Below are 26,858 nucleotides of genomic sequence, written 5' to 3'. Positions count from 1 at the left end.
CTCCCTGGGCAGCCCATTCCAATGCCTAACAACCTCTTCTGTAAAGAAATGCTTCCTAATATCCAGTCTAAACCTTCCCTGGTGCCACTTGAGGCCATTACCTCTTGTCCTATCACTCATTACTTGGTTAAAGAGACTCATCCCCAGTTCTCTGCAACCTCCTTTCAGGTAGTTGTAGAGGGCGATGAGGTCTCCCCTCAGCCTCCTCTTCTCCAGACTAAACAACCCCAGTTCCCTCAGCCGCTCCTCGTACGACATGTGCTCCAGACCCTTCACCAGCTTCGTTGCCCTTCTCTGGACACGCTCCAGTAATTCAATGTCCTTTTTGTAGTGAGGGGCCCAAAACTGAACACAGGAATCGAGGTGTGGCCTCACCAGTGCCAAGTACAGGGGTAAGATCCCTTCCCTGTCCCTGCTGGCCACGCTATTTCTGATGCAAGCCAGGATGCCATTGGCCTTCTTGGCCACCTGGGCACACTGCTGGCTCCTGTTCAGCCGGCTGTCAATCAACACCCCCAGGTCCCTCTCTGACTGGCAGCTCTCCAGCCACTCCTCCCCAAGCCTGTAGCGCTGCTGGGGGTTGTTGTGGCCAAAGTGCAGAACCCGACATTTGGCCGTATTGAAAAAAACTATATTGGCCTTATTTGCAAAACTATACATGATTCTGAAATATAGGAAAATTTATCTGAACAGATCATATACTTATTTGGACTCCTTGGGATTACAGGTGATACTTCGCTGGTAGATGTAAGGATTCTGTAGTTCATGGTAAGTCAGTAATAATTCCAATCGTGCTGTTCTATGTTGCTAATTCCAGGAGACTGTGGACAAATTATAAAAAAAACCCAACATATCTCTCTAACTACTGTGCTTTTCGTTAGAACAATCAGAAGTCTGAGAGTATTCCTGATCATTACCAGGGTTATTGCAAAATGACTGAAAGATCACTAGACACTGTCTGTCGTTCTAGCATCAGAACTCTATTCTAATGCACTACAGTCAGAAGAAGCCTCATTTTTACCAAGACTGTGAACTCTGTTTATAATTCTCTGTTACTTTTGAAATTTCTCCAGAAGTTCTCCATTGTTTTCATGAGTTCTGAATCAGATTACAATTCCTTCTTGTTATATTCAACCATTTGTTTGAATGTTACCAGTATGACATTGAAGAGGCCTTGAAGTTCCGATGAAGTCTCAGTTCTGACACGTATTTAGTACATATGTGATAGCCCTAAATTAAGTTTGCTTAAGTTTTCTTTTTTTATTTTGCAAGCTTGTATGAGGAAGTAATTTCTGTTTCTGAGGTTCCTAGCTCATTGTTATCATTAGAACAAGAACTTGAATTGAATTAATATAAAACAGTGATTCAGAAATTTAAAGAACAATGGAAATAATAATAGATTTATAAAGGCTCAATAAAGCTTTATAGCATAGAAATGAAGAGGAAGATTTCAACTGAAGTACTTTAAAATTTCAAGAACATCCAACATTTTATTTAAATAAGGTCACTCCTACTCTTTCCTACATAGCAAGAAATTCAGCAACTGCTATCAGAGGTATTTCTGAATTCTTCTTAATAATAGCAGAGTAAGTCTTCTGGGGCTGAATAGCAAAATATCCAAGGACCTGACAGAACTGAATAGTTCAGTTGCTCTTTCACTCTGCTTTCAACACAGAGCCTCATTCAAATAATTTCTTTGAAAAGTCATGGAGTGTGCTCATTTTCCTTTCTAAGCCGAACAGCTATATTTACTTCCATCAGTACACCAAAGCAGAGTACAAATGATCATTCTCCCACATGTGCCTTACCTCCCAGTGAGCTCTCAAAAGTATAATTGAATGGGTCCAGGCTATGCTGTTTCTTAATTTGCCAGCCAGCATATACTGTCCCATATATTACAGATCACAAAATAATGCATCATGAGTATTGTTGGTTGTCATCCATGGGAAATCATGACATAAAAAAGAAAATCAGACAGAATCTCATGAAAAATAATTCAGGTGTTGAACATGAAGAATAGCGACCTCTTGCTGGTGGAAAAGAAGGAATGCTAAGTTATGGTCATTGCAGTTATGTGTCTTTCTTCATTCTGTTAAGCTCCCTTTAGCAGCAAAGGATTACTCTGTGTGACAGAACACAGGGAGTTATCAGAGACTATACATTACTCCACATACTAGCATCCAATAAGCCCATTCCTAGCTGTCCTGGTTTCAGCTGGGATAGAGTTAACTTTTCTTGAGCTGGGAGGGGGCACAGCCAGAGCACCAGACCCAGATTTCATCTGGGAAAAAGTTAATTTTTCTTGAGCTGGGAGAGGGCACAGATGGAACACCAGACCCGGAATAGCTAATGGAGTATTCTATATCATGTGACATCGTGCTCAGCATATAAAGGAGGGGCAGCTAGGAAGGTGGTGGGTTCTCTCTCATTTCTGAGATTGTGACTGTAGAATCTTGGTTCTTTCAGAATTGCTAGCCAGGAATGGGCCGGGTATCAGTCGATGGGTGGTGAGCAATCACATTGTCTGTTACCCATTTGTACTTTCTATTATTGTTATTGTTTTATTTTATGACAATTACTAAACTGTTTTTTATCTCAACCTACGAGTCTCTCTTTATCCCTCCAATTCCTTCTCCCATTCCCTGGGTGAGGGGAGGGTGAGCAAGCAGCTGCGTGGTGTGTGGCTGCTGGCTGAGTTCAAACCACGACACTAGGCAAAACACTTATGTGTTTCTTGAAGATAAATAAGAATATAAAATACATTTTAAAACACCCTTCACAATGACAATGTATTTTGCAAGATGATGTGCAGTATCTAGAATGTATAATGTTGCCATCCCCTGTTTTCCATATACAATCCAACAGAAATACATGAAAATGCATCTTGGTGTGAATTTTCTTTATGAAGTGTTAAAAGAGATCCTGGTTTTCCTTATTCTAAATAAAAAATATTATCCTGTTATTGTAACTGGTTTTAAAATAATTATCTGGTCGGTAGGATAGAATAATCAAGTATTTATGATCAGGATTTAGTACCCTAATTCTGGTTGCTTGTACTTTCCCCTTACTTCCCACATGTCTTTTATTCAACAGTTTCTAAATTAATCCTTTTTTTTTAGTGACTTTTTTCTTCAGCGACGTTTTCTAGGAAAGTGTCCCCTCCAAATAAAGAGGGGTTTTTTGATATTCATAATACTCAAACATTAACATCATGTGGTGATGACAAAAAATGACCAGTTACAAAAAATCGAGTGATTAGAAATACCAGTTGTCAAAATATTTAAATCTGGGTACCCCCATTTGAATACATAAGACTATATGCATTTTTACATTTTATGAGTAAACCACAACTTTTTTCCTTTCATTAATATTTAGAGAGGTACATTTCAGTGGACAGGACATTAAGTGAATAAAAAGAGCTGCAGACTTGTTTGGGGAACTAGAGATCTAACTCACAAGAGACACAGCAGGTTCTAGTATACACCTTCCTCCTGTAACTATAAAATAAATTTTACAATTTCACAAAGGGATTTAGATTGTTCTGCGATTTTTATTCACCAATAAATGAGGTTCTAGTGGAGCCTCTATAAATATAATTGAACATACTTTGGCATATACAATAAGAACAAATTAGGATATCACTGCTCCAGTAGAAAACACAAAAACTAAAGACACAGTCTGCTATCTTGATGTCACTTCTCAACTTACACTCCCTTGCACCATAAAAACATCTGTTTAATAAACGTATATTTCTCTGCTTTATTACAATTGTTTATTAGTGAGAAATTACTCTTTTGACCCTACTTCTTCAACCCTTGTTGAACTTTTGACTCTTATACTTTTTTTTATTTTACCTGTAATTTTCATCAAATATTTGTCAATACATAGTTGAAAAAATACAGGATACATACACCAAGTCAACAACACTCTTTGAAAATTAACCTGTGAGACATACAATTTTAATTTGTTTTCTAAAAATTTCACTTTTAATTAGGATCCATAATAAAGCATTTATTTCTGATTCTCTAATGCTATATCATCAGAACACTATGGGGATTAAAGGTAATAACTAAATGAAAATTCACATTAATATTGTGACTGAGAACTATTTTGTCATTTACAGTAAACTCAGGGATCATTTGTGAGCAAGCATGCACTCTTTATTACTCAATATTTACATATATTACTCCATAAACCAACAAAACTCTTAGTAATCTAACTAGGATTAGAACAGGGCTGTATAATTCCTCCTTGCTGTAGACAGCAGCCTGAGCTACCATGGGTGGCTTTTCAGTGATTTCAGGTGAGCTAAATTCTGTGGGCACAAAAATACCTGCAGGGACAGGTAAACTGTTACAAACAAAAGGGGTAAAAATCACAGTTCCAGCTAACAATGGAAATGCTGTTGATAAGAATGAATGGCTGTGGAGTAGTGGAATAAATTAACAACACAGATTTAAAAGGCACCTTACATGAAGTGCAAAACCTCCTTTCCTTTGCTCTTTGCTTATGTACCACTTATTACTGGTCTAGTAGGCAAGGCAGACTTCCCATCTGTCAATCACTCCTATGCAAACCCGCAATACCTTCTGACCACCTCCCTTGCTTTCTCTCCTGACTTTTTTTGCACATTTTTTACTTCATGTCTTCCTTTCCTTAAAATTCTGTCTCATACTATGACAGTGTGTGCTTTTAAATCAGTCTTGACATTTGTGCTTGTCCCTTCTGATTCTGTCCCTTAACAACTCTACACTAATTCAGCATTTTGTCTATGGGCACACGACAGTAGAGGATTTAGCAATATCTTCTTCAAATAAGTCCAGATTGCCTCCAGTTTTCTTCAAAAGCCTTCAACCTCTTCAACACTGAGACTGCCATGGGTTTTAGAGCTGGTACTCTGAAACTATCAGGCTGTGGATGGTGCCTTTGCTTTAAAGGAAAAAAAACAGCATTAAAGAAATCAGAGCTCCTACATGGGAAGAGTGTATTTTTTCTGCCAGTCTGAAAAAAAGATTGTGCAGGAGGGAGCACATGGAAGCTCCTCTCCTGTTTGCTATTTCTTCCAGGGAAGGGGAAAGAAGCTCATGCCATGTTTTGTAATGCACTTTCCTAAAGAAACAGAATCGCCCAGTCATCCTTCACAGCTAACTTTGGACAGCTGCCAAATTTAGCAAGGAAGCAGGCTACTGGGGGCCACACTTCAGGAAAGTCATGGTTGGAACCAGCCCATGCTGCACTGGGAGGATGAGCGTGGTGCAGGGGCAAGCAGCCACACACCCATGAGGCATGAAACTGACACTCCGGTTTAAACTCTCCTACTATGAAAAAGTTGTATATCAATTTTATTCCTCTTTTGCAGGGGTTGGTGAAGTATATGACTAGTGGAAACAGATGTTGCTTACATAATCAGACAGAAAAGTGCAAATACAATGAAATTGTCACATTTTCTTAATCATATAAGTACCTTCTTGGTTACTCTGGTCTATGTTTTATCTTGTCTTAATGAGAAAGAGTTTGGAAAGCAGGAGATAACTAGTACTCAGAATCTCTTTTATAACAGGAGAGGAAGATAATCGACAGAGCAGGGTGTTAGTTGGAATAATGACTGCAGATGACAGGACACCTGCACCTAGGGTCATAGTGCAAACAGTGGTAGGGTCTGCAGTTTTAACATTTACTTGATAATTACATGTACCCTTGTACACTTACAGGTTCATTTGGTAACTCACTTGAGGTGTTTCAGTCAGACTTATAACAAAAAACCCAACTTCTTTTCTCCCTCCTTTTTTTCTTTTAATTCCTTTGAACAAGAATTTTGAACAAAACTGTACCAAAATATTAAAATAGGTTTTATTTCACATAAAAGGAGAAAAGTAATTTGAATGTCCAGAATAAAAAAACACAAATACTGATCTTTAGTCCTTAATTTGCAGTTAAACTGATGAAGCAGGTATATTCCTTTACACAAGTAAAAGTATTCAGTTAAAAATTTTCAGGGTAACTGGTAACTGGGTAACTCAGTTCCTGACATCCCAATGTATGTTCATGCTTCATGTTATGAGAACAATGATGATCACAAAGATGGAACTGCTTCTGTATGAAAAAATTCTCAGTGAATTGGGATTCTTCAGCTTAGAAAGTCAGTTAAGAGATAAAAACAAAGGTTGACCAAAAAAACTATGTGGAAAGAACAAGGAAGGTAGATTTAATCACTATTTCTCGCAGTGAAAGAAGGAAGAAGCCCAAACCATTACAATACAGCAAACACTGACCAGATCCACAGAATTTTTCCTCTTCTTCCAACTCCAGTGTCTACAGAGGCAATAAAAGACTTTTCTGCAGGTGCTGCAGGGGTAAGAAATGTAAACAAATTCAGAAAGTAATTAGACAAATTCTTGGAGAATAGATCTCCTGAGTGCTATTATAGATAACAGTCCAGATACAGCCTTCAGGTCAGAAAGTCCCAAACCTCGTTGTTGCTGGGAAAAGTATGATATACTTCCCTCCTCATTCAGTAACTGTTATCAGTAGGGATGGGGTGCAGACTAAATTGCATTTATTTTGATCCTGTATGTTAACACTTAAACACTTTTCAGAGATATTAACCACCTCTTGGCTTTGCTTGTTTCTATGAAAAAAAAAATTGTTCTGCATTTTGGAAAAAACACATTTCCAAACCCACAGAAATTCTCAGGTTTTGTTTGTTTCATTTATAATGTGAGCAAGAATTATTTATTATATCAGCACTGACAGAATGAAAGCAATCACCGCATGTTTTTCTGTTTGCTTTCTTGGATTTTTTTTTTTTTTAATTATTAATGATTTCCAGCATGTATACTTGAAAAAGGGTATTTATAGACATGCAGTCAAAAAAATCAGGCATGCTGAGAATTTTGATACCTTGAGGGGGGGAGGATTAAAAGCAAACAAACACTACTTCAGAAAACAGCTAATTACTAAAATAAAAGCTTGATGAATCAGAGAACTGTATTCACCAGCCATGTTAATGAAGAAGAAATATTCATATTTGGCTGATAGTGCAAGATCAAAATTGCACAAATCTGAAGTGAGTTTAGGTCACCAAAATGCATGAGCTCCTTTGGTTATCACACATGATATTTAATCTTTCATTTGTTACACCCACTAGGGGAAAACAGTCATGTGCAATAGCAGCAGGTTTATCGGAAAAAGCCCTCCCCTTTCTCCTTAGGAAGACATTCTTACTTTGATCTACTTATACAAAAGCTGTAGTGGGTTCACCTTGTCTGGCTGTCAGGTGCCCACCAAACCATTCTCTCACTTCTCCTCAGCAAGATGGGGAGAAAATAATATGGTGGAGCCCCACAGACTCCAAACATAGCTGGCATTAGGACAGATACAGGTCCCATCAATAGTCTCATGGTCATCAGACAAGGGAAAGTAATGAGTAAGGCTAGGGTCCACCCAGATGACTCTTCAGGAACATCAAGGCACAGAGTTGGGGGCTCACTGTACGCAAGCAGAGAGCATGTGGGTCCCATGGACTATGTAGTGCTGTGAGTGCATGCAGGACCCTAATAGATGAAAGCAATGTATTATATGGCTTTGTTCTTTAGATTTCTTATTTCTTTACTGATTTCCTTTCTTGAGAGGAGTAGTTTATGATTTTATTTTCTCGGCTTTGTCCTGGTGGAAATATGGCTTAGATGGAATTTGAAGAGGTAAAGAGATGTAGTAGAGATACTGTCTCAACATTCTTTTTTTCCCCAATCCATTTGTACTCAGTATTTATAGTTTGACTGAAATGAACAAACATCTATGACTGTAGCAAGTCACACTGTGGACAGTTCAAGGACATTGACATTTCATCTTGACACCTGAAAGATGAAGATGGAGAAGCTATGAGAAGTGTCTACCCACATGCTGAGTATATCAGACCCTGGATTTCAATATCAGTTATGTTACTGGTCTTTGCATCATACTTGAAAAGTTATTTTGTTTTTATGTGTTATGCTGGTTTTGACTCTTTAAATTGTAGAGTTTGGGACATATTCTACACATAGATCTACCAGTCTGGGTATGAACTGGTACTTCTGCTCCTCATTTTTCAGACAAAAACAACAACACACTTTCCATTATCTGTAACTTTGGCTAATTTGTTATGAAGGACTAAGAGGAAAAGAAGTACAGATGGATAATTATTTCTCTTTTAATACATTAAGGATAATAAGAAATAATGAGATTACATAGTTAGCCTCATAATTTCACATTTTCTTGAGAAGTACAGCCTTAAGGAATAAAAGAACTTCAGTTTTGAGGTACATGCAGTGATCTCTTTGTGTATGCATGTGTGTGTGTATGCTTCTATGTGCACATGTGTGTATAGAGCGAGATGATTTTTTGTTATGCATTTGCCTTCTGAAAACTGATGATCCCTTACTTCTGGAGAAAAACAAGTAAAGTTTATTGCACTTTTGGTAAAGAATTCCTTTAAGTTTCCAGGCACTTAACTTTTAACTAAGATGATTTGCTGTATGCTAAATCATTTTTATATGCCTGCTTGAGGATGTTGCATGCTAGCCATATGTCTTCTCAAATTAGAAGGTTATCCTCAATTCTGCTACAGTGTGACAGGGGCTTACAGTTTAAAAATTCAGCATTGATAACAATTTCTCTGATTTTCCAGTCCATATATTGAATCAGTTAAAAATGGTTTTGGTCAAACAACTGAACCATTTAGGTAACAGAATGACTATCACGTTAATATCACATCAGAAAAGTTACAAAAGAAATTTCCCATAGTCTACCTTGGGAAAAACGTACGCTTTCCAAAGTTCTTTTGCTCAAAATAAGATCACAACAAAAAACATTTTCCCTCAAAGCAAAATGTTTACATATATACACATAGAATCATAGAATAGAATCATAGAATGGTTTGGGTTGGAAGGGACCTTCAAAGATCATTGTGGAGATTTGAACTTGGATGGCAGCCAGATGCCACGTGGCCGGCCATTCACCTCCCTTCCCCCCCCACCCCCTGGTGAAATAGGGGAGGGACAAAAAGAAGAGAACTCATAGGTTGAATAAAATGAAAGAATTTACTAAATATAACAAGAGAACAACAGTAGCAATAGTGAGTCCAAAAAAAGAAACCGGTAAAATGCAGCAGTGGCTTACCGAACACAGTGACCACCCCCACAGCAACACACACCTGGGGCGGACCCAAAAATCTCGCACCCACCTGAGAGAGCCCGCACCCCTATATCCCTGGGCATGACATCACATGGTATGAAATACTCCAATGAAAGTTAACTCCATCCTGGTCGAAACCAGGACAGTCTCCACCCCTTATTCAATACCATTGACATTATTCTCAGGTTTCCAAATACATCTTAAGGAATCACTGCCCCCCCCCCTTTTTTTTTTTTTTTCCCCAGGTCTCACAGATATCATTCCCTTAGTCTATGGGCCATCCTTCCACAATGTCTGCTGAGTTCGTTTAGTCCATAACTTCGGGTTCTATCTGTCATGACAATCTTTAAGGCTGGAGGAACGAGGCGGAGTTGGCTCAGTCATGGAGCAGGAGGCTTTGGATGTGGCATGGGGATGTTGCAAGGCACCAATTGACATAACAGGGTTATTTGACAGTCCGGTTCATTGGCTATTCTCACCTAAAATCAAATCTCTCTGAGGCACACATCGGACTTCTCCATCCTTCTGCATTACCCACCAAGTACACCCAAGTCGTTGGGCAAAAGTAATTCCATGCATGGGTTTACCTTTAGTCAAAGCAGAAGTAACCCAGATGGTCTTCCCCAACATATTCCTAATGCACACTACGGGGCCTTTATCCCCATCCACAGTACATAGGAGGTTTGACTGAGCAGGGCCAGCCTGCTTGGCAGATCCTCTGGTATTGACTAACCAGGTGGCGTTTGCTAAATGCATGTCCCAGTGTTTGAAAGTTCCGCCACCCATTGCTCTCAGAGTAGTTTTCAGCAATCCATTGTATCGCTCAATTTTTCCAGATCTGGTGTATGGTAGCGAATGTGGTATATCCACTCAATGCCATGTTCTTTGGCCCAGGTGTCTATGAGGTTGTTTCGGAAATGTGTCCCATTATCCGACTCAATTCTTTCTGACGTGCCATGCCACCATAACACTTACTCCTCAAGACCTAAAATGGTGTTCCAGGCAGTGGCATGGGACACGGCATAAGTTTCCAACCAACCAGTGGCTACTTCCACCATTGTAAGCCCATAGTGTTTGCCATGCCGTGTTTGTGGGAGCATGATATAATCAATCTGCCAGGACTCCCCATATTTATATTTTGATCATCGTCCTCCATACCAAATGGGCTTTAACTGTTTGGCTTGCTTGATCGTAGCCCATGTCTCACATTCATGGATTACCTGTGCAATAACGTACATGGTTAAGTCCACCCCTCAGTCACGAGCCCATCTATATGTTGCATCTCTTCCCTGGTGGCCTGAGGAGTCATGGGCCCAGCGAGCCATAAATTGTTCACCCTTATGTTGCCAGTCCAGATCTACTCGAGAGACCTTGATCTTGGCAGCTTGATCCTCCCGTTGGTTGTTCTGATGTTCTTCAGTGGTGCAGTTCTTGGGTACATGAGCATCTACATGGTGTACTTTCACAACCAGATTCTCTACCTGACCAGCAATATCTTGCCATAATTCAGCAGCCCAGACGGGTTTGCGTCTGTGCCGCCAGTTGCTCCATTTCCACAGCTGTAATCACCCCCACAGCGCATTTGCCACCATCCATGAGTCAGTATAGAGGTAGAGCACTGGCCACCTTTCTCTCTCAACGATATTCAAGGCCAGCTGGGTGGCTTTCACCTCTGTGAACTGACTCGATCCACCTCATTCAGCAGCTTCAGCAACCCATTGTGTGGGGCTCCATACAGCTGCCTTCCACCTTCGATGTTTTCCCACAATGTGACAGGACCTGTCGGTACACAGGGCACTTCGCTTCTCATTATCCAGTAGTTTAGTATATGGTGGGGCCTCTTCAGCACGTGCTACCTCTTCCTCTGGTGCCATTCCAAAATCTTTGCCTTCTGGCCAATTTGTGATCACTTCCAGTATTCCTGGATGTCTGCGGCTCCCTATTCGAGCCTGTTGTGTGATTAATGCGACCCATTTACTCCACGTGGCATCAGTTGTATGGTGTGTAGAGGGGACACTCCCTTTGAACATCCAGCCCAGCACTGGCAGTCGGGGAGCCAGGATGAGCTGTGCTTCAGTCCCGATCACCTCTGAAGTGGCTCCGATCCCTTCATATGCTGCCAATATCTCCTTTTCAGTTGGAGTATAGCAGTCTTCTGATCCTCTGTATCCCCGACTCCAAAACCCCAGGGGTTGATGTGGTGGTGCAATTCTCACCCCTCCCCGCTCCTCCTTGTTGGGCTGCTTGGTGCTAGGTGTGATTCCACCCACATCCCCCGAGCTATACACCGATCTGTGGAGATAAGGACTGCTAACATTAAGGCGCCCCCTTAAGGAGCCTGTCTCCTGCCCGTCCCGATTGTTCGGAAACAGTTGTAACAGCCCATGATCTCCTAAGGGCCTGGCACACCTGTGCCTGGGATGTGGTCAAATGGGAACAATAACACAGTTACACATTCATCAAGTTGTTGTGCAACTGCTGGAAGGCACCAGAATACTTCGTTGCTCGAGCTGGGTGTGAGCAAAAGGTATCTGACAAAAGTCAATTACCTTGGACCCTATAAATTGCGACCACAAGGGAGACCCTTTGAGCTCTCCTGGATTGCAGTGGGCCTGTGACCAGCATCTCCCCTGAGCTGGGACACCTCTCAGGTACCAAAACCCTTCAGGTGTTGTCTGCTTTCAGAGCTGACGGAAGGCCAGGGCGAAGTCAACCCTCTCGAGTCTCAATTATCGCCTGTTGAGGAATGCCAAGGCACTGTGAGTATTTGCTCTAAACTCAAGAAGAGGGAAATTTTCTTTGAGCTAGCTTCTCTTTCACCCATTCTTTCTCTGTTTATTGGTGTGTGGGTACGTGCTTCATTTTACTGGATCCAAATACTTTTGTTTCTGTGTGAGTGTTTGTACATTTTGTGTTCATTCTACTGGATCCAAATACTTTTGTTTCTGTGTGCATGCTCATATGTTTTGTGTATACACATGTATATATGTATAAATTAAGGTACCATTAAGTAAGTTAGTGTGAATCTTGTCATTTTAGAATCTGTAAATAAGTAGCTTTTCTTTCTTTCAACATTTCTGAATGATTTTGTAATGATAAATTGCTGTTAGTTATTAATAAATCTAGATTTCCTACTAAATCATTACCGTGTCAATACTTTCATCCGCAACAGTTGACCCTGATTCTCCCCTGGTGCTCTCTGTCAGAGACTCCAGGTAGGGCCATTCTTCCCGGCTGCAGTGTAGAGTACATTTTTAACATCTTGCCCTGGCCGAACTGACCCGAGGGCTACTGCATGAACTATTTCCTGCTTAATTTGTACAAAAGCCTGTCGCTGCTCTGGGCCCCATACAAAATCATTCTTTTTCCGAGTCACTTGATACAGAGGGCTGACAATCAGACTGTAATTTGGAATGTGCAGTCTCCAGAAACCCACAACACCCAAGAAAGCTTGAGTTTCCTTTCTGTTAGTTGGTGTGGACATAGCTGTCATTTTATTAATCACCTCCATTGGAATCTGACGACGTCCTTCTTGCCATTTTACTCTTAAAAACTGGATATCTTGTGCAGATCCCTTGACTTTACTACGCTTTATGGCAAAACCGTCCCTCAGAAGGATTTGATTATTTCCTTCCCTTTCTCAAAAAGTTCTTCTGCTGTATTACCCCATATAATTATGTCATCAATGTACTGTAAATGTTCTGGGGCTTCACCTTGTTCCAGTGCAGTCTGTATCAGTCGACGGCAAATGGTGGGGCTGTGTTTCCACCCCTGGGGCAGTTGATTCCAGGTGTATTGGACACCCCTCCAGGTAAAAGCAAACTGTGGCCTGCATTCTGCTGCCAGAGGGATAGAGAAAAATGCATTGGTAATATCAATCTTGGCATACCACTTGGCCACCTTCGACTCTAGTTCATACTGAAGTTCTAACATGTCTGGCACAAAAGCACTCACTGGTGGTGTGACTTCATTCAGGCCACGATAGTCCACTGTCAATCTCCATTCTCCATTAGACTTTCGCACTGGCCATATGGGGCTGTTAAAAGGGGAGTGTGTCTTGCTGATGACTCCTTGGCTTTCTAGTGGATGAATCAGTTTATGGATAGGGATTACAGAGTCTCGGTTGGTGCGATATTGCTGTCGGTGTATGGTTGTAGTGGCAGTTGGCACCCGTTGTTCTTCAACCCTCAGCAATCCTCTGATAGACCAGGTAACACAGACAGATGTTTAATTCCTTCTGTTTCCAAGGCAGCTATACCAAAAGCCCACCGATACCCTTTTATGTCCTTAAAATACCCTCTTCTGAGAATATCTATGCCAGGAATACATGGAGCGTCTGGGCCAGTCACGATGGGGTGGTTTTTCCCACTCTTTTCCACTTAGGCTCACCTCAGTCTCCAATACAGTCAGCTGTTCAGATCCTCCTGTCACTCCTGACATACAAATGGGTTCTGCCTCTTAAATTTTGATGGCATTAGGGTGCATTGCGTACCAGTGTCCACTAGAGCCTTATACTGCTGGGAGTCAGATGTGGTAGGCCATCGAATCCACACAGTCCAGTAAACTCGGTTGTCCCTGTCCTCCACCTGGCTGGAGGCAGGTCCCCTCTAATGTTGGTCATAATACTCACTAATGACAAATGAGTTAGTGTGGTGTGCATGGGCTTCAGCCTCATCTTGATCACTCACTTCTTGTGAATACAAGTCAGAAGTTCTTCTCATAGGATCATGAGCAAAGTTGACCTTTCTGCTCCGTTTGGGCACTTGATTACTGGAAACTGGAGCAGCATTTCTCCTGAAAGGACCACGTTCTGTACTTGTTCTTCCTTCCAGCTCACATACCCGCTTTTCTAGGAGGTAGGTAAGTTTTCCATCCCATTCCTTCATGCCTTCTCCATAGTCACACAGGCAATGCCACAGCTTCCCCTGTGGTGTGTACCGGTTCTCTTGAGTAGAGAAATAATTGCTCCTAATAGCTGAGATTCTGGTCCGTGCAGGTGGGGAGTAGGACATGTTCTCTTTAAGTTGTTGGACAACTTGAGATAATTTGTTCACAGCTGCGATGATGGGGGAAGAGACACTTTCTTCATATTGTCATAGTCGGCGAGCCAGTTCATTCACTGTTGGTCCCTCTTTGTCTTTCCTCTCCATTAGTGCTAATGCACTGGCATATGATGAGGGTGTGCTCCGTACAAAAGTTCTCCACATGAGCCGGGTGCATCGGACTTCATCTGGATCTGTGGGTAGCCGTGCATTATCAGGGTCATAGTAAACTACCTCCCACACAGCTAGCTCCCTCAAGTATTGAATGCCTCTTTCCATAGTGGTCCACTTACTTGGTCAACATGTAAAGTCATCCTTGAAGGGGTACCTCTCCCTCACACTTGACAGAAGTCGCTTCCAGAGACTGAGATTTTGTGTCTCTTTTCCAATGGCCTTGTCAATGCCCCTTCCCTAGACAGAGATCCCAGCTGCCTCGCCTCCCTGCCCTCTAGTTCCATGCTACTGGCCCCGCTATCCCAGCACCGGAGCAGCCAGGTAACAAGTTGCTCATCTGGATGGCAGCTGTAATCGTTTCTTATGTCTCGCAACTCCCTCAGGGATAAAGATTGGGTGACTATCACTGGCTTTGCCTCCTCCTCCTGTTCTCGTGATGGGCCTGGTTCATCATCACCCTGGGAGATGCGAGGAGACTTTCTTGTGTATTTCTTCTTATGTCTGGGAGCAACTGACACTGTCATGGGTTGATTCTCTGGTTCAGCTGCAGCGCCTGTCCTCGGGCTTGTAGTGGCTGCAGTTTCTGACTTGGTTACCAGGTGCAGAGCCCTTCTCTTCCACTTGAGGGTGCTGAACAGTGTTTAATAGCAACCAGTAAGCATGGGCTATGCCCCAGCATGTTGCAGTGAGCTGTGCCTCTCTGGAATTACCCATGTGATAAGATACTTTTTCCAAATATTCCACTAGTTCTTCAGGATTCTGCACCTGTGCAAGAGTGAAGTTCCAATACACTGGAGGTGCCCACTGTTCTAGGTACTTGCCCATTCTACTCCACACCCCCAACCACTCATAGTTCTCCAGCCTTAGGGTAGGTTTCCAAGTGCTACTCTTAAATAGTTGCTTAATCCTGAACAAAACCTGAACCACATGCGGGAACACACTAGCTCCTAACAGCACAGCAACCATGTTTATGTCAACACTCCAAAGATATTTGAACTCCCCAAATTTCTCAAACACAACTGTAAATAGCCCCAGGACCAATGACTGCACGCTATCATAGATGAGCATCACATAGTACAACAGAAACAGAATCTTAACCCAACTCTCACGGAAGGTGAGCAACAGCATGGGAAACACATATTGCAAATGAGGTGATAAGATCTTAAGGAGCCAAGCAATCCACATGTTACCCATTTTGTTGTTATCTCAAACAAAAACCTCAGTGCCCCATATTGGGCGCCAAAAACTGTGGAGGTTTGAACTCAGCCGGCAGCCAGGCGACATGTGGCTGGCCATTCACCTCCCCCTCCCTCCTCTGATGAAATAGAGGAGGGACAAAAAGAAGAGAATTCATAGGCTGAATAAAAAGAAAGAATTTACTAAATATAACAAGAGAACAACAGTAGCAATAGTGAGTCCAAAAAAAGAAACCAGTAAAATGCAGCAGTGGCTTACCGAGCACAGCGACCGCCCCCACAGCAACACACACCTGGGCCGGACCCAAAAAGCCCGCACCTGCCCAAGAGAGCCTGTGCCCCTATATTCCTGGGCATGACATCACATGGTATGAAATACTCCAATGAAAGTTAACTCCATCCTGGTCAAAACCAGGACAATCATCTAGCCCAAACCCCCTGCCATGGGCAGGGACATCTTTTACTACATCAGGATGCTCAAAGCCCCGTCCAACCTGATATTGAAAATTTTCAGTGATGGGAGATCCACAACTTCTCTGAGCAACCTATTCCAGTGTCTCACCACCCTTATTGTAAAAAATTTCTTCCTTATATTGAATCTAAATCTACCCTCTTTCAGTTTAAAACCGTGGCCCCTTGTCCTGCCGCTACAGGTCCAGGCAGAAAGTCTTTCTTCATCTTTCTTATGAGATCTCTTTATATACTGAAATTCCACAATAAGATCTCCCTGGATCCTCCTCTTCTCTGTGCTGGACAACCCAACTCTCCCAGACTTTCTTCAGAGCAGAGATGAGTATTAGCTCTCAAAAGCACAACAAAAAAGGGAACTACAGGGAGGTACAAAACACCAGCTCCTCTTTTTTCAGGTTTAATTGACTAACACGGGTGTACGTGCCACTTAGTCAGATAAGTAGGCTTTTTTGTTAAAGGCTGACAAATACACAAGCACAGGACTAGCAATACTAAAGTATAAAATTCCATGTATTCTTTTGTAGTAAAGTTTCTTCACTAGAATGCACATGCATTAATGTTTATGTTCAACAGTTTTAATGAAACCCTGGTAAAATGGTTATCTAGCCATAATCTCAATTTAATTTAAAAAAAAAAAAAAAAAAAAAAAAGGTTAACTTTTTCTTCTTGGGAAAAAGGTCAAATAGAATGTGCTATTAGCATAAGTATGGGAAAAAGCAAAAAGGCCAATTATTGGTTTTGTTTTGTTTTGTTTTGTTTTGTTTTGTTTTTAAAAGGCTAGTCCAGTTTTGAGATGGGGTTTCTGTTTCTTCAAGTCTATTTTCAGAATATCACATTTTGTTAGATGTCCCACAGATTAAACTGGTTTAGAATGGCCTTTGGATGTCAGTTAATATTTTCATGTCATGGATTAAGAGGTTTAATTCATGGTTATTTGTGCTTAAGGAGCTTAAAAGAGAACAGAAGTAGAAATTTAATTCTTCTTCCACACCATTCACAGATAACATTCAGTATAAGTCCTGTAAGAAAGACTGTTCTGGTGACCACAAGGACACCTTGATAGAGGTGAGTGGTAGCTCACCAGCATCCTGGTGTGCATCCTGAGGTGTGAAAACTTAAGTCCAGCCTTACCTTATAAAACTATATAACGTTATGCAGCATCTGTTCTTCACATGAGATGATGCTGGAGGCCTGCAAGTCAACGCTGTTTTGGAGTTTAGAACAAAGATTTAACCCCCCAAAGTGTTGAAAGTGGCAGAAAACTTTTTCAAATTACTGACATCTTTCCTGTAAGCATACAAACAAACTATGACAGTTTCTCATCCATCTAGACATTTTATTTACTCCAGTAGTCCAGGGCTCAAATCCCTGCAGGTGCAGTTTCACCAGAAACTTGTGACTTTGATGTTCAAATTGACAAATATTGAGTTAGCATTGCAGTTGTCATCTAAACATCAGATACGTTAATTTCAGGCTTTGTAGTTGCCCCATGAAGTGTTTTGCATCATTATCCATTAATTTATTGCAAAGGTTTTGACCTCAGCTTCTCACAGAAAACCTGGCAGTAAACTCAGCACAACAGACTTTAGTAGGCATCATTACTGTCTGCTTTCCTTGTCACGCAGCCTTGTAAGAGGCTTCAAGTGGGAAGTTTGTCACAAATGTGGTGGGGGTGTCACTGCCCAGCTTTTTTATAAAGGGTAAAAAAAATAATTTTTTAAAGTGTAATGACAACATCAAAACAGAGATATGGAAAAGAAAATAGAAGGAAAAGTTGTGAAGAAAGCAAGAACTAGGCTGTGAGTTCACAAGACCAGCAGGTAAATGTGTATCCTGTGCAGCATGGAAGGGATTGCACTGTCACATAGCTACATACAGCTCTTAACTGCTCCAGGCAGCCTTCAGGAATGGAGCTCACTACCTGAGAGCTAACTCATGTACTTTGTTCAGCCTTGCAATCTGGTAGATGAACCAGCTATGAGAAGTTTAATCTCCACTTCCATCTCAGAAGAAAATGTTAGTGCATTTGCTCATAATATGGCCATCTGACCACGCCTGACATTCATCAGACTCACAGAAAATGGTTTTCTACATCATTGGCGCAGAAGAGAATCGGGAAGTCAACTGCAGCACACTGAAATATCACACTGACAGACAAAGCAGAAATACATTAGCGGTTGACAAACTATTTGGAAAAAATGCAAGAAATATTACCAGTGTTCCTCTGTTTTGGGCAACTGAATGTATAAATAGTAAATTGCCATAGGACTGCTTGAAGGAAAGCAATGAAAATGTATATTTAATTTACTGACAATACTTATTTATCATATACCTGGAAGAGTGGAAAAGAAAATTGCCTAAGATTCAGGTAAATTTGCAATGATGCAAAGTGGAAAGGCTGCATGTGGGCCTGTTTCTAAATTCCACAGGAATTTCTCATTCCTGAACTTCTGCTGTCAGTATTAGTGGGATCTTTATTGTAGTATACTTGTGAAACTGTTATGCTAAGAACACTAGTACAATCAGCATTTATTGCTATAGATTATCTTGAAACTATAATACAAAATAAAATCTTAAGCAGAACTATTCATTAAAACTCTTAAGAAATTCTCATTAAACAGCAGTGAGAGAATATGATTCTTTAAACTCGTTGGTCAGAGAGATGTTTGTGTTTTTCTTAATGGTTTAGTAATTGCTAATAGGGATAGAGAATCCCTTTCATTCTTTCTTCTTACATCATCCACTACACAGACATTAACTTTCAGCCACAGTTTTTCCTCTTACTGGATGAAGTTTTAATAGGTATATAAAGTTTTTTCTTATATAATAAATTTTGATGACAGCCCCCAAACCAATTGTAAATGCTGATACAATCCTTTTTAAAAAGTCAGATCAAATCATTGGTAAGAATATTAATGAATGATATGTCTGCCGATATTAGGAGGAATCCTGTGACCATGTTCTTAAATTAGTAAGATGGGGGGGGGGGGGAATGAAACACATGACTTGAACAAAAATGTTTAAAACTTTAATGGATAACAAGTAGTACAACTATAGATCAAAGCGAGGTCAGCTATGTACATTGTTGAATGAAAAGGCTCAGATTTATGATTCTCTTCCAAGGTAAATTGACTGAAAACTGTGATGGGTAAAGTCTGCTATAGCTCGATTTGAAGGTCTTAGAAACTGCACTGTTAAATTTAAATCAGTATTGTGATTTCCGAAGTCTTGAACTATGGAATTATTATTTTGTAGATTTCTTTGAGAGAATTCCACTGGTCCATTCTGATTTAAGCTCATGAATTCAAGGAGTTGTAACCTAAGGCATAAATAACCTTTTAAGGATTTGGTTTGAGCTGTGAAACTCAAACAAACTCCAAGAGCAAAGTTAAGTCTGTGTGTGTTACCTTCAGGAATGTCTTTATGTGCATACTATATATCAATTGGTGGCTACTCAGAAAGGCGTTTAAATGCGAGCAGCCAGCACTGAGTGACCAAGAATAGTTTTGAGCAGAAAGGATTTAAATAGATTAATTTTGCAATCAGTAGCTACCACTTATTTCTGCTGTTCATTGCAAATTAGTCTGGATTCAGCTTTGTGAGCATGTTGCATTTGCATTTGGGAAAGTTAGTAGGTGGACAGGAGAAAGAAACTGAACTCTCACTCAGGAAACCCCCAGTGATGCACAGCTTGAAATTTTAATAAAACCATTTGTTCTTTTTCCTGTGCTTTTACTATTTTTCTAACAAGGATTAATCTGACAGAAATCAGTGTGTTCTGTGACCTGTATTTAGTCTTTCTCTTGTGAACCAGACTGGAAAAACAGTAAAGAGGGTAAGTGACAGATGTGGATAAGGTGGTTATGAAGAAAAGAGGTTTAGAGGAAAGAACAATTTGGGATGTCATAGTTTCCTTTTATGTATGTAAAGGAAAAAAAAAAAACATTACTAGATAGTGTGAGTAACTTAAAACCTTGAGTGGAAATACTTTTCACTTGAGTTCTCCTACTTACTCCAGATTGGAAAAGTGATTATGTATGTTCTCATTGAAAGAATCACCATGGATTTTCATGGACATTTTTCCATCTGTGCTTCTGTGTTAGCTTTTATCTGCTTTAATCCCTTTCAGAAGTCTGTTCTGACTGCCTCATTTCCTGTATGTTGTGTCTAGCTACAGTTTCTTTATCTGGCTACATTTGACTGGCTACATTTTCTTTTTCATTCTGGGTTTTTTGTTGTTGTTTATGGTACCTTTAGATATCTGTATATTAGGTAACTTTGTATTAATAGACATGATTTTGAAATACCATAGAGATAGTAGCTTTTCTTTCTTTATGCATACAATATTACTTTAGGAATTTATCCAAAATCACCTAACTCCATCAGGTCAAATGACTAAATATACAGTGCAAATGCAAGATGCAAAGTAATCTAAAGTTAGCATAAGTAAGCATGACTTTCAGCAACGCCTGAGAAAATTCTTTATTGGCAGGAATAAGTTGATTCTGTAATACATGCATGGCAGGGTAACATCACTTAGAATTCCACTTTCAACAGAGATTGAAGTTAGAGTACAGCAGGAAAGCTGTCTTCTCCCAAAAAGCAGGAATAAATGGAGCTTTCTGCGTTTTTCTTACAGACACAGTTTTGATTCCTGTGATTAAATAGCAAATTTAGTTAAAATCTGGGAAGCTGTCAGCTGGTTATTTATGATACTTAAAGAAATATTTTGTCATTTTACTTTTTTTCCTCTCTACATATCATAGAATCATAGAATAGAATAATTTACATTGGAAAAGACCCTTAAGATCATAGAGTCCAACCCTTATACTAACACTGCAAAGACCACCACTAAACTATGTCCCTAAACACCACATCTACGCATCTTTTAAATACCTCCAGGGATGGTGATGCAACCACTTCCCTGGGCTGCCTGTTATGATGCTTGACAAACCTTTTGATGAAGAAAGTTTTCCTAATATCCAATTTAAACCTCCCCTGGCACAACTTGAGGTCATTTCCTCTCCTCCTATTGCTTGTTACTTGGGAAACGAGACCAACACCCACCTTGGTACAACCTTCTTTTCGGTAGTTGTAGAGAGGTCTCCCCGAAGCCTCCTTTTCTTCAGGCTAAACAACCCCAGTTACCTCAGCCACTCCTCATGGGACTTGTGCTCTAGACCTTTCACCACCTTCATTGCTCTTCTTTGGACACACTCCAGCACCTCAATGTCTTTCTTGTAGTGAGGTACCCAAAACTGAACACAGTAATCGAGCTGCAGCCTCACCACTGCCAAGCAAAGGGGGACAATCACTTCCCTAGTTCTGCTGGTCACACTATTTCTGATACAAACCAGGATGCTGTTGGCCTTGTTGGCCACCTGGGTACATTGCTGCCTCATATTCAGCCGGCTGTCAACCAATACCCCCAGGTCTTTTTCCACCAGGCAGCTTTCTAGCTAGTCTGCTCCAAGCCTGTGACGTTGCATGGGGTTGTTGTGAGCTAAGTGCAGGACCCGTCACTTAGCCCTGCTGAATCTCATACATTTGGCCTCGACCCGTCGATTCAGCCTGTCCAGATCACTCTTCAGAGCCTTTCTACCCTCAAACAGATTGACACTCCCTTCCAACTTGGTGTCTTCCGCAAGCTTAGTGACGGTGCACTCGATCCCCTCATCTAGATCATTGATAAAGATATTAAATAGAACTGGCCCCATATCATTGACTTCTAACATAGCACCAAGCAATTTAAATAATTCTTAACTAACCAGTAGCTGAAGAATCCAAAGTCATATGCTGGACCACCGTGAAAAACTTGAGCTCATTATCAGTGGGATATTTGACAGGACACTAGATCAGAATTGTTGCATATTCCCCCATAATAAGATTAAATATTGTTGGCTTAGAAATACAGATTCTGAACAGTATTTTTCATATACTTGACAATGATCTGGTGTTCAAATTGTTTAGTCTAAAATATTTGCTCATCAGTTTACATGGTACAAAAAGATATCCTCACTGGGGTTCAAGCTCATACTCTTAACTGGAGTATTTGATGGAGACAATAATATTTGAGCTAGTAAGTTTTTGTTTTGTTATTTTTTTTTTTTTTTCCCCATGAGAAATAGTGCTGAAATAGGACAATTTTCATGAACATTCACTCAGGAATATGAAAGATGAACAATCTAATGCTGAATAATTTAAAATCAGAGTATGATGAGGAAATCCCCATAAATGCCTAATTGGAAAATTATTTCAGTGTCTTATCCTCTTATTATATCTTCAGATTACTTCTGGATAAAATAACATCTATCTTGTTATGGACATCCTACTTGTACTATATGGACATATGGGTACTCTCATTGCTAAACACAACTATATTATCACTAATTTGAGCATGTTAAGGTGATTAAAGGTCCATTAACCAGCAACTAATTTTTCCCATACTCTTCAAGTGACTGGTAATTACCATATTGTTTAGTAAAAAAGGAGAGAAGGGAGGTGGATGGAGAGAAGAAATGTGTTAATATTCTACTAAGCAACCATTTAGCATTTACATTCAACTCTGAACATATTAAATTTCCTGTTGTTGAAGGTTCATTAATTCATGTCAGTGTGAAATACCAAGGCGGTTTGTGTGTCCGGACACTTCTTTAATTCCATATCCCAAAAATAACCTTGAAAGGAAGTCATAGTCTGCAAATAATGACAACTTCTACTTAATGTAGAGAGTAGGTAATTAAACAAATTTCTTGAAAGGTTATAGTCACAACTGTGTAGGAGCGCTGTCATTGTTAAATGCTGAAAAATAAAAGAGACCTAGAGTTAAATTCATCTACATTATATATAGCTCTCACTGGGTTTTTTTTGTTTGCTTTCAGTTATTAGTTATTAATAAAAAGGGAAACCATATTTGCAGGTTCTCCCCCAAAATGTAATTCAGCAGTCAGAGTTGTGGCATGTTACATTTCACTTGTGTGTTTATAATGAACAGAACCAATGTATATAAGGTGTAAACATTTACTGTAGAAACTTTTCTTTCAGTAATTACTATGAAAAGCTTCTGTTTTTTTGACAGCTTTTAAAACCTGAAAAAAAAAAAACAACCAAAACCCAAACCACTTTAAAAAATATACACTGTCTCTGTGTTCTGTACTTGTACAGTAAAACAAAAATTCTTAGGGACATTTGTGTTGTCATTCTCTTCTATGAAGTGAATACTTCAGAATGATGTGTCTTTCATTATAGAATTGCTATTCCTTAATTAAACTGGAAACCAAAGTTCTAAATGAGTGTTATGATGTGACAAGGGACACAAGCTTACAGAGGAAGGTGGAAACTGCAGATGAAAACTAGAGTTTCTATGATGTACCTCAACACTGTGCATTTGCAAGATTTCAGGCTTCTGTACTGTTGCCAAACTGCATATCTCAACAAAAAGCCTGTATTTAACACAGAGGATTAATCAAACCTTCTTTCCAATCAGATGTAATTTCATCTAGCATGACTTTTTTCTAACATATGTTGGATCAACTACTCTATGTGAATTTTTTCCTTTCTTTTGTATTTTTGGATTACACCAAATAGTTTTTTCTATTATTATTCACTAATGCTCTATGTTTTACTAGCTGAAAACCCAAGATGTGATTAACCTAGAAAGCAATTCACATGCAACTCCATGCATTCAGAGGGATGTTGTGAAAGAGATGAAGCTGTATATTAATTTGAATATTTTTTGACAGATGGAAGAAATATAGAAATAATGAAGAAAGAAGTGTCTTAGCAGAACCCATGTTGAAACAGTTCTTCATTGATTTCAGGATTCCTCCTATATTTCCTAGACTTTCACAGAAATAGATTTCAGTTTTAATTTTATATTTGAGCATGGGTGTGATAAGAAGTAGGAATTTAGGATAAGAAGAAGTGTTTTGTAGTGTGACAATATATCTTGTGCTTCTCCTCTTAGAGCTGATAGCCATCACCTGATCCCTCTCAATTATTATCAGATCGTGTACCTGAGAAGAAGGAGGAGCTGTTGTACCTTGTTTTCAAATGGCAGTCATGAATCATCTCTCTCCCTTTCTTCTCCTGAATGATGCCCTTAAGAGGCACAAGACGAATCACCACATAGAAGCAGATCCTCGTTTCTTTTCTAAAGCTGATAAAGGTCTTGCACAGCTCATTTAACTACCCTTGATATGGGAAATGCCAGGGATCAAAATCCTTGTAGTGCCACATTGAATTAAGTATAACATCTTGGTTTTTTGAATCCCCTTGTCTTAGTTAATTTGTTACATAATGTTGGCTTTAATTTACAATAGGTTTTGCCTGTAGTTTGCATTCCCTACAATCAAGAGAATAATCAGCCTTATAAAAAAGGACCCATGTGGGAAAGTAAATGCCAGGTGGCTTATTGCAGGAGATACAGCATTTCCTCTGCATTATTGATAGAAATCTGCTTAGAGAGGATACTTGTTTGACAATTCTGCATAATAAATTATTGCTTTAATATTTATACCTCTCCCTCTTTCTCCTTGTGTGATTTAATGACTCATTTAACATGTTCCTAATTCCTTCAATAATATTAGAAATCTGTTTCATAAGTATGCCTTTGTACTTATTATTTAAACTGTAGAACACAAGATGACTTTGCTTATCTAAGGTTACTGTGTGGAGATTAACTATATGTAAACCAGAGAAGTTAGTTTTGAGAGGAATAATAGTAAATCTTTGGGCTAAAATCATCTAGTGAATAAGCACTAAGACCATAGGTTATTTAATAGAAATTGTTAGACTCACAGTGGCATTAGTAAGGGCTATGGCCTCTGAACAATTATTCTTTTTTCAGTTTTGCTTGTGTAAATCAAACAGCCTTATGATTTGTGAATATGTTTACTCCTTAGCCAAATTTACAGGAGAAAGACAGTCTAAGTTGTGACTGTCTATGGCAACTATTGGAGAGAACCTGTCATTGTAAATATCAGTCAGTAAATTGCAGGATAAGTTGTTTAACAATATTTTCTAGTGTAGAGCATGAACAAGATGATGTCAAAAAACTGAATGTGCCATAAACTCTGAATAGAGATGGCATCAGGCAGAATTAAACAATAATTTAGCTTGGAAGAGACTTCTGGATGTCCATGGTCCAATCCCTCACTCAAAGCTATGTCAGCTGAGATCTGTCTGCCCAGGCCCTTGTCAAGCTTTTATTCCTAATGTATTAACAGAACCTCCCTTGCTGTACCTTTTCTCTGTTGCATCTCATTGTGCCACTGCATAACTCCAAGGAGGTGTATAAATGTCTGGCAAGATATACTCCAGCAGGGACTATCTGTGGATGCATTGCATTGCAATGCAGAAGTCAGGCCAGGATGTACATATTTATGTCATTCTAATCTAATGATATTCCATCTATTATATCTACTACACGTGGGATAATGCTCCTTGGACTTAGTGCCAGAATACAACAGAGGCACATTCTGTTTTGTGCACACCTGTGCTTTATTTATAGTCAAGAAGTTCCAGAATAAGGCAGATATTTGACAGCTTAACAAAATTCCTGCTTGTGCCAAGGTAAGGAGTGGAGTGACAGTGTATGAAGTTGCGTCTGGAACGTACTGCTTGCAGTCATTGTTCTGGCTGGAAATTTAGCTGCCAGTTAGTGTAGGTATAATCTCTTATATGGGATTTCCTTTCAAGTCAGGCTGAAAAGAAATCTGATATGCAATGTACTCTAAAATCACCTATGTGATTTTCCATACTGACTCAGTCCACTTCCACCTGTTGAAGCTTTAATGTTAAGAGTTTGGTTACAGATTATGTAATTTTCTTTTTTCCTTTGAGTATGGCAAGAGTAGACAGACTTGGAGAAGAGCTGCTGATACTCTGTGGTGTTAAGGAGTCTGTCATCTTAGAGGATTTAAGCTGTTGAAGTATGGGCTGGATGAGCAGACAGTGTGGTAGACTGAAAACTAATTGAACAGCCAGGCTCAAAGGCTAGTGATGAGAGGAACAATGTCTAGTTGGAGGCCAGCAATTAAGTAAGTACTCTAGGGGTCAGTACTGGGTCCAAAGTTGTTTAATATCTTCACTAATGATTTGGATGATGGTGCAGCAAGTTTGCAGATGACACGAAACTGGGAAGTGTCTCATACACCAGAGGATTGTGCTGCCAGAGAGACCTGGACAGGCTGGAGAAATGGGCTGATGGGAACCTTGTGAAGTTCAACAAGGGCACTTGTAAAGTCCTGTACCTGGGAAGGAACAACCACTGGCACCAGTATGTGCTAGGGTTGTCCAGATGGAAAGCAGCTTGGCAGAAAAGGACCCGGGGATCCTGGTGAACATCAGGTTGAACATAAGTCAGCAATGTGTCCTTGTCTCAAAGACAGCTAACAGTATCCAGGGCTGCATTAGGAGCGCTGTTGCCAGCAGGTGGAATAAAGTGTTTCTTCCCTTCTACTCAGCAGTGGTGAGGCCACCCCTGAAATACTGTGTCTAGCTCCAGGTTCCGCAGTACAAGAGAGATGTGGACATACTGGAGAGAGTTTAACAAAGGGCCAAGAAGATGATGAAGGGACTAGAGTATCTCTCCTATGAGGAAAGTCTATGAGAGCTTAGAATGTTCATCCTGGAGAAGAGCAGGCTTGGAGGAATCTTATCAATGTATAGAAATATCTGGAGAGGGTGAAAAGAAGACAGATCCAGGCTCTTTCCAGTGGTGCCCAGCAACAGGGCAAGAAGCAATTGTCAAGAGCTGAAACACAGGAGGTTCCTCCTTAACATCAGAAAACACTTTCCTACT

Source organism: Strix aluco, chromosome Z (genome assembly GCF_031877795.1).
Source record: "Strix aluco isolate bStrAlu1 chromosome Z, bStrAlu1.hap1, whole genome shotgun sequence".
NCBI lineage: Eukaryota > Metazoa > Chordata > Aves > Strigiformes > Strigidae > Strix > Strix aluco.
Note: the sequence above shows the minus strand (reverse complement) of the source record.